This window comes from Sarcophilus harrisii, chromosome 1, assembly GCF_902635505.1.
Source record: "Sarcophilus harrisii chromosome 1, mSarHar1.11, whole genome shotgun sequence".
In the NCBI taxonomy this organism is placed as follows: domain Eukaryota; kingdom Metazoa; phylum Chordata; class Mammalia; order Dasyuromorphia; family Dasyuridae; genus Sarcophilus; species Sarcophilus harrisii.
The window spans coordinates 454,319,237-454,329,222 of NC_045426.1; positions in this window are offsets into that span (position 1 = coordinate 454,319,237).

Consider the following 9,986-nt stretch of genomic DNA (forward strand, 5'->3'; position numbering starts at 1 on the left):
GTGCTAAGTACTTTTTTACTTCCAGCTCTTGATCCCAAACTGAACCAAAGAATTTGCTTAGGTTCTCAATGAAGATCCATGATTCTGGTGAGGAACACTTGAACACTCGCTGTGTGAGAAACACTAGTGGGTACTGGGAGAGAGAATGATTTTTAGATTAAAAAAATCAAGATAATAGCTCTGTCCTTGGTGGGACATGTAGTACAGTGGGTGGGAGGGGGTGGGGATATAGTAAATGAATAACTATAAAACAAAATGATAGGTCGTTGTGTTAAAGAGGTATAAATAAAATATTTTGTCAGCTCTGAGGGGATTTGGATTGCCTGGAGAGATGAAGGAAGGACATAATGGTGGTGGTGGAGTTCACCTTTGAACTGGACTTTTGAAGGTGGTTAGGTGAGAGGAATTTCAAGTATAAAATATAAAGCAAGATACGAGATAGTGCAGGACTTGTAAGAGACATAGTACAAGAACCCTGGAGGACAGTGAAAAATAGTTTATCTGGAGTATGAATATATGGGAGTTTATTAATGATAACTATATAATTTGTAAGGAACTTAAATGTCAAGATGAGGAGATGGATATTTGTTCAGTTGGAAATAGGGAGCTATCAAAGCGTTTTATGATGGAGGAATGATATAAATAGCTCTTTGCACAAGAAATAAGTTTGGTAGTAACGAAGGATTTATTAGAGAGGGAATCTATTGCAGTAAGCTAGGCAGTTGCTGGTTAGTGGGAATTGTAAGAAGGGAAGAATGTGGAAAATGTTTCAGGTAAGTGACCTGGTAAAGGAAGTGAATTGGAGGGAAGAATCAAAGAAAACCCCAAAGTTGTGAACATGACAAGTCAGATTGTGTTCACTTATGGGTATTGATCATGAAGGGTATTGATAAATTGGAGATAATTCAGAAGAGATTAGCCTATTCAGTGAAGGGTTGGAAGATGGCTTGGGGAAGAGAAGACGTGTTCATGAACTTTACATTCCAGACAATTTGGTCTGCTACTTAATTCTCCTACATGATATTTCATCTCCTATCACTGTGGTGTTCTCTTCTTTAAAATATAATGGTTCTCTCTGAGCAGGTTTCTTGGGGAGGTTTTCTGGAGGCAGCCTTAGTTTCAGTTCCGAGTAATAATCACCTCAAATACAGTCAGCTGATAAAATCCAAACGTTTATTTCTTATCTCTTTCCTTGGGCCTGGTTAGCTTTCTTAGAGGCCTATCTCTCTGCTTGGTTCCAAGAGCTCTTGCCGCTAATCTTTTGCCTCTGCCAGCTTCGGCTTCTCTTCTTCCAAATATCTCCAGCCAGCACCAAGGTGAAAGTTGGAATGAATCTGACTCCACCTCCAAGAGTGGGCTCGTAGGCTTCTTCCCAGAGTGCTCTGTGTCTGGCCCTGAGAGCTTCTTACTTATATGAGCTCTCTAAAGGTGTGAACACAAGCATTGTTTCTATCAGTTCTACTTAGTACCTTGTTTCAAGTTCTGGCCCATAACATCTCCTTGTAAGATCAGATCAATCATACCAAACTATGCTAAATTAGATAATTATGGTCCCTATCAACTCTAATGAGTTAACACTTTGTAAGGATTCCAACATATCACCTTGCTTTTATGCTTAGATTTAGAAAATACTCCTTCCTCTCCTTCACATCTTAGAGTTTTTGCCACTCTTTAAAGTTTAGGTTTGGGGTTATCTCTTACATGAGGCATTTTCTTAAAATTATTCTATTTACTTATATTTGTACCTATTTTCCTTTCTCACTCCTCTATAGAATATAAATTCCTTGAGGTTATTTTGTTTTTATTTTTCTATAATTGATGCCTCACACTCTCTAGCCAAGTCAAGCTGTGTTTCAATTTTTTCATCTGTAAAAGTTTAAATCTGACCTCAAACCCTTAGTAGTTGTGTGACCCTGTTTATATCAGTTTCCTCATCTAGAAGATGAGTTGGAAAAGGAAATGGCAAAGAATCCAGCATCTTTGTCAAGAAAATCCCAAGCTGAGTCATAAAGAGTTGGACATGACTGAAAACGACTGAACATCAATAGTCTAGATGTAAGGTGATGGCATAGAGCTTGCAACATGGTGGTCCAGGCAGCATCAGAAGAAAGAGAACATATCTGAGAGAGATGTTATGAAGGTAAAAATTGACAAGACTTAGTCACAGATTGGATATAGTGTAGGAATATTGAAATAAAGGATGTAATGAGAAAAATATATGATCAGAAGAACAGATAGTCCATTTGCATAAGGAAGAATGACAAATGGACATATTGAATATTCCACTGATATTAGATCAGTGTGAAGAAAATGCAAGAAGAACCCCTAATAAATCGGGTAGATCATTTTCCCTATGCAGATGTATAAAAGGACATGTGTGAAAGTTGCCCAAATGAGTAGAAATGGATGGATTGTAGTTTGCATTTTTGGATGGAGTGCTCACATTGAGACCACACATTCACTGGAGAATTGATAAACGAGAGCATTTTATAGAATACCAAGATGGTGAAGGATATTGAGACTATGAAGTTGAAGTTACATATGAAAATGAAAGGCCATCTCTAAGTATCTGAAAGACTGTCATATGGAAAAGCAAGTGAATTTGTTCTGTTTTGTCCAAAGAGGGCAAAACTAGGGATAATGGATAGAAATTACAAAGAGGTTGTTTTAAGTTAGATATAAGGAAAAACGTCCTAACAATTACCAACATTTAAAAGTGGGACAGAGTATCTTGGAAGGTCTTTAATCATTGACTAAATCACTCCTAGTCAGATTTGGTATAGAAGAAATTCTTGTTTCAGTACAGGTTGGACTAGAGAGCTTTTGAGATTTCTTGTAGCCCTGACAGTCTGCTTGTTTTGTGATTGTTTGATATATGGTAGTCTTTTTTGATATTTCTTGTAGCTCTGACAATCCGCTTATTTTGTGATTGCTCAATATGTGGTAGTCTTTTCTCCTCATCCAGAATGCAAGCTTCTTGGGGGCAGGAACAAGGTCTTATATGTCTTTCCTTTCCTCCACAGCAATTAGTATAGATGCTTAGGAAAACTCAATAAATTCTTGTTGATGGATTTATGTGGTTGTATGATTAATGATTACAGATATTTATACATAAAATAAAAACATTGTGACTTTCCCCATTGTGGTTTTGTTATATCACAGGCTTTGGCATAAAAAATTAAAAGGGAATGTTTTGGAAATCTTGCAGAAGCCACAGATAATATGTGAAGGCCAGCAGACAACATAAAAAAAGTTTAGAAAGTTGGAAATACATAAAATATGTGGATATTATTGTATAATAATAATATCCACATATTTTATCTTTTACTACCATAATAATTCAGAATTCTCTGGTATGAAGGGAAGGCCAAAAATGTTTTGCATGGATTTTTTTCAGCTCAAGGAGATGCCATGCCTCTAAACCCAGCAATGTGAAAGAAATAACTATGGTAAATATAAGGTATATTGGCCATAGCAAAATTTGTATAAAACTTTTGGAGAATTTTTTTGTTATTATGACAACAGTACCTTATCTTTGAGATTTATCACTTGAAGTTACAACATCTTTGTATTGTTAGGTTGGCACCATGTTGCAATAATACAGAGAACAAAAATATTCAATTGTATATGTTAGTGACCATAATGTCTTTTTACTGATGATAATGTTGATGCTGTAGCTCTAGGCATCCTGAATTTTTACCTTATTTGTCTGATCACCCCTTTTGTTTGGAGAAATTTCTAAGCTCCATTGACAATCTTTACCAAAAAAACCAAAAAAGACAGAAAAAGAAAAAAGTGATAGAACTCACCTATGTTGCTTTGCTATTTTCAGTTTGGTGATTTAGTAGATGTCACCTGGGACCACATCTCAAGCTAAAACATATAAACAATTACATATTTTAAAACATAATATGCTTTTTGATATCATCTCCCTTAAGGACTTTGCCAATTAGAGAACCAAGCCTCTCAATCCTCTGAAGCAAGAAGAGCACTGAGAGCATGATTACCAAGTTTCCCTGGCTATTTTTCTCAAACACTTCCCTCCTCTCCACTCAATTATGGGGAACACTGCTTTGAATGAATTCAATGCCGACATTGGTAGGAAGACAGGACTTCCTTAGTCCTTCAAATTTCAGAAAATGCCAAATGGTGCACTCTTCCAGTACTTTCAGAAAAATGAAGTTCGTCCATGAAGGCTAAATTACCTTCAGGAGTATATCTCTCAATCCTGTTTGAAGAGATCTCCTTTCAGGGTTTAATTCCTTTTAAAGGATAGTCCAGGAAATGTGCGTGGGTTTTAAATGTTGCCAGGTACATCCATCTTAACACAAACCAGGACACAAAGCAAATACAAAATAGGATGCACAAAATTATTCACATCCTTTTTATTTGGAGAAGATATAACTGTTGTCAATAGGTAGAGAGCCAATTCACAGAAGTAGAAACTCCCGTTTTGGAAAATTTCTCTTGTGTCCAACAGAATAAGGGAGAAGTTCTAATAAGGATCTGGGAGAAGCAGCTCTTATTTCTCTATTCCCCTGCTGTTGTCATCTGTTGTATTTGAGATTTTAACAAAAAAGTAAACAGAGGCAGATCTCTGCACAAGATAACAATTATTAGCAATGTGGCATGATACCTGTTACTAAAAAGGTCAATGGATTGCCTCCATTTATGCTAATGACCTTGAGCAAAAGGACTATTACCATTTTATAGGTTTTTGGGTAGTACAGAACAAAAAATAGAACAGGATAAATGACATCATGGGATTGGAAATCAACATGATTGGTTGCATAGGTGAGGTGCAGGGAACAACATGATTAGTGAGAAGAACTTCTCTCATGAGACTAAGAAATGCTCATTGTTCCAATCCAGGTGTGAGATAACAGCCCAGACTTTTGGACAACAAACCAGACATTCCTGAAGGATAGCTTGGTAGATTAAAGATGTCAGGCCCAACTCTGTTTGTTTCACATACATTCTCCCGGATCAATTAAATTCCTTGAGGCAGAAGAACTGGATTTTTAAACTTAACTCACTATTGGCCAGGTGAATTCTGAACTAAGTTCAAAGATGAAGGATCATACCATAATCAATGATGTGATTTTTGGTTTGTTCTTTGTACTATGTTTTATGAAAAATGTATTGCATCCTCAAGTTAGGGTCTTTGAGGGATCAAGAGATCTGTTTTATTTATTGGGTAGCACCTGTACTAATGATATATAACTTCACTGGGAGAAACTTGTCCTGATTTATCCTTTTGTTAAATCTCAAATACAATCACATAGAACAAAGAACAGAATAATTATAGGGAGGAAAATAATGCAATTGATTATAAGAATGGAGGCATCATGAGGATGAGAACAACATGATTTTTAACTTTAAGAAAAGCAAACTAACACTGATGTGGGCCTAGCAACCACCCTTTTACATATTAGAGCCCAGCTTCTTAAACTGTGGCTAGTGACCCTATATGGAGTCTCATAACTGAATGCAGGGTTTGCAAAATTATGATTCATTAATAAATGTTTGTTTTGCATATACCTATTTTATATACTTATATACTTGGGATCACATAAAAATTTTTCAGGCAAAAATGGATTACAAATAGAAAAAAGCTAAGGAAGGCCTGTGTTTGAGGAATGCTTGATTGATTTATAGGCCCCATTCACATCATGAAAGGATTGATAGTGGATTAAAGATAGTAAATTCCCTGATTCCTAGGAGGGAGATGAGACTCCCAATTATTCAAGGACAGGTAAGGATGGACATTATATTTTGTGGAAATGTACCAGGTCAGCTTATAGGACTTCAACAATGGCAAAAAAAAAATCATGGAATTTTTCAGGAACTAAAGGTTCACTTGCAAGGTTAGTGATAGTGGACCATACTGGTTGGTGCCTACCTGAATTCCTCAAGGATAGCAGCTTTTCTTGAGGTAAGAATAGAACAGTGATTAGCAGGAGAATTGAAGTTCTAAACTTAGCTCATTGGCAAAGAGATAAGGAAAAATATGGCTTGAGTAATAAAAAATGGGCAGTAATACAGAAGAGAATCAATTATAAAATAATATAGAACCAATTTAATCCTTTTACCTTTAAGTTTGGTAAGCCTGAATGCAGGGCTCTCTCTCTCTCTCTCTCTCTCTCTCTCTCTCTCTCTCTCTCTGTACTGAGAGATAAACATGGGATGAAAAAGAGGGAAATAAGAGAGAGAAGGGGACAAAGGTGAGAGACAGTAGGGAAGAGAGAGAATTTGAAAGAGAGAGAGAGAAAGAGAGAGAGAGAGAGAGAGAGAGGAGAGAAAAAGAGAAGAGAGAGAGAAGAAAGAGAAAGGAGAGAGAGAGAGAAAGATATCATACTTTTGTGTGTGCTAACAAAGAAGTTTTGGTGCAAATAAAGGCAGAAGTAGAGAAAAAAGATAAAGTTTGATGTGGCTTTACCAATTTTACTTGGTTGTTTTTGTACCCAGGTCCATTTGCGTGTCAACTAGGAGCATTGTGGAAGATCAAGGAAGCCTCATTCTACCTGCTTTCCTCTTGTCTCTTACACCCAGTCCTCTACAATTCCTCTGAAATTTTAGGATGCTGACTGACAATCAAGGATTTGACAGGATTTAAAAGGAATTCCTTAATCCCAAATCAGATAGTTGACTAAAATTGAAAGCAGCAGAACAGTCAATCTTAAAGTATAATCTCAATCAGGACCTTCTGTTGGCTTTTTTATTGACTTCCAGGTTAAATGTCCTTATCAAAACTTTAATCTCTTTGGAAGATTAAAAATGCTTTAGTCCATCTTTGTAAAGGAACAGATTTTTTGCAGTGGTACCCAAGTAGATGGAAACAGAGAGCAGCCAATGTTACTGAAAAGAGATTGTGTACCTGCGGACCAGAAGATGGTAGCAGAGAGCAGTGAATGCAGCATCTGAAGCATAGAGAGACCAGGGGAGCCTCTTCAGAGAGTGGGGACTTGGAGCATAGCAGAGACTGTCTGGTCTCTAGCATAAAACATTTGCTATCCGGCCCTGGAGATGGAACTTCTTTCTGCCAGAGAACTGCAGTACTTCTGCAGCCTCGGAGATGGAAGTGTGATCACATATGTCTGTTCCAGGAACTATCACTACAGCATGTTGTTTTGATTAGATCATTACATATAATAACAGCTACAAATATATGTGCAAGTTCTTTAAGAATTGTAAAGTTCTTTACATGTATTTTCTTATTTGATTCTCATAATCCTATGAAATAGATGCTCTTATTATCCCTATTTTGATCAGAGAAATGAGAAGTCATTGCATCCATCTCTTTTGTTTTGTAAGTGAGAAAACTGAACCCCAAAGAAATTCAGTTTCCTGTCCACGGTTATATAGCTTTTAAGTATTTGAGACAGGATTTGAATTTAGGACTTCTTGTTTCCAAGGCCAACTTTATCCATCACACTAAGATATGAGGTATATTTTCCATATGTCTCTTTATTAGTTTAGTTAGGTAATTCTTAGACCAATGATTCAATTGTAGCTCAAATATAGACTAGATTTCTAAATTTCCCTCTCAACTTTAAAATCTTAGGAACCTAGAATTTTTAGGATTGGACAGTGTTTATAGGAACCATTTCGAATGTGTTGTGGTTGTGTGTAAGTGAATTTCAAATTCAAGATAGTAGAATAGCCATTTTTGATATTGGTTGTTATCTTTTTTCAGAGGACCAAAATGTCATCACTATGTTAGAGTCTAATTAGAGGTTTGGGGTGAAAAAAAGGTTTTTATTTTGTTGGCAATGTAGCTGTCCTTCATTCTCAAAGAGAACTTAAATAATATCACCGTGGTAGAATCAAGTTAGTGTGTTTGTGGCTCAGAATGCTCTGCCACAGGTGGGACACAAATAGTCCCTATGAACATTTGGAGTAATTTCTCAACTTTGCATATCTTATGTTTCTTCTGAGCTAATTCAATTCTGTTTTGCTCATAGAACACATCACCTTCTCTGATGATGGCAGCTAACATGGTACAGTGATCCACTCCCTAGGGCAGATAACTTTCTCTATAGAATTTTTTTCTTTTCTTTTCTTTCTTTCTTTCTTTCTTTTTTTTTTTTGAGAGGCAAAGAGAGATTGTAACTTACCAAGGATCACACAACTGCTAAATGTCTGAGGATACATTTGAATTTAGGTCTTCCTGATTCCAGGGATCCATTATGCCACCTAGCTGTCCCTCTCTATAGGGTTTTCTTTGAAATCATTTTGCTAGATGAAATTTTCCTAGATGGATAAAAGTCTTGGACTTGGAATAGGAAGATCTGAGTTCAAATTCTGCCTCAGACTCTACCTGTGGGTAACTCCTTCCAATCACGTCTTTACAATGGTAATAATAAAGCATCTACTTCCCAGAATTGTTGTTAATTAATGAGATAAGATATATAGTGTTCTGTAACCTTTAAGTATATATACTAGCTATTATTATTTCTTACTAATATTTAATATAATATTAATGTTTTTATTTAACTATTCCTCTATTGTCAGGCATTTAGGTTGCTTCTATTTCTTCCCTCCATGAAAATTCATGAAGTCAATTAATTTAACAAATAATTTTTGAGAAAATATTGGTTGTTTTTATTGATGTTTAATGTTAAACTTCTAATGTCACAGATGATTGGGGGAAAGGGAGGAAGAAGAATCAATAGTGGCAAGTTTCCTATAGAACTATTTTCACCTATTGTTTGGTCCATATGTGCCCAGAATCTCACTGGTTGGAAAACATAGGTCAGATTTAAAAACAAACAACAAAAAATAAAAACCAGCCTACCCCTAAGCCCCAGAATATTTTTTACGAGTTTAATGGAAAAACTTAGTTCCTTACTAGAAAATGGAGATAATATCCTGCTACCTTTTTTTCACAAAGCTGTTGCAAGGAAAGCACTTTGTAAAACACAATAAATGTCCTCTATTACCTTTATTTGTTGTTATTACTTTTCAATTTTATTCAATTCTTCATGACCCTATTTGGGATTTTCTTGGCAAAGATATTAGTAGAGTTGAAGTGGAGCTTTGAATTACCTGACTAGATCTGTGATCTGATCTTTTCAATGATAGGTATCACATTCTATCCGTGCCTGCCCAGTTTGTGGGACTTTTGTCCCAACAAACTAGAGCTGTCCATAAGTGTAGTAGGTTGCATTTGGAGGGAGTAAGTTTCCCTTCTTTGGAGTTTTTCAGGAAGACTTATGAGCATGAATGGATTCTAGATAATGGGGATCCCTTTTGGGTATGTCTTGTATGAGATGCCTGCCAAGGTACCTTCCAACTTTAAAGTTCTTTGAAAATTCTCATCTTTTGGGGAAAAAAACTAACACTGTATGTATAAGGGCCATTCTGTCAAGTAAAAAAGCTGAAGTATAAGTTTTTTAAAAATAAATTAAAAAGATTTGATACAACTCTTTTTAGGGACCTTTTAGCACCTCAGCTAATGCAACAATTGAGGCTCAATAAATGGCAGCAGTAAGAAAAACCCAATAGGGAACAGACTTAGCAGAGAATAAAAGAATGTGGTGATTTCTCAAAGATGGCAGCATCCTTGTAGCTTCAGAGGTGTGAGTTGCCTCATAGACCCTGTCCACATGTGCTCCTTATATGTTTGCTGCTCATATGTGATTCCTGTATTTATTCACTCTTCATAATGATGGTGTGTATTTTTGGGGGAGAATGTACCCCAGGTCTATGAGTGGATAATGTTTCATTGCTGCAGTTCTTATTGTGCTGTTTCATTAAATGCCTTTTCTTTGAACTAATTATACCTTCTGACAGATCAGTAAAAGGAAACTCATAACTAGGGGCTTTTGAGCTATATTTTTGAGTGAAAAAAGGTCTACAAAGTGTGTTGAACCTGAGCTAGCTTTTGTGTATATGTATATGTGTGTGTGTGTGTGTGTGTGTGTGTGTACCTCAAGTGTTACATATGTGGTACTTTGAAAAAAATATAAAGAAATAAATAAGTA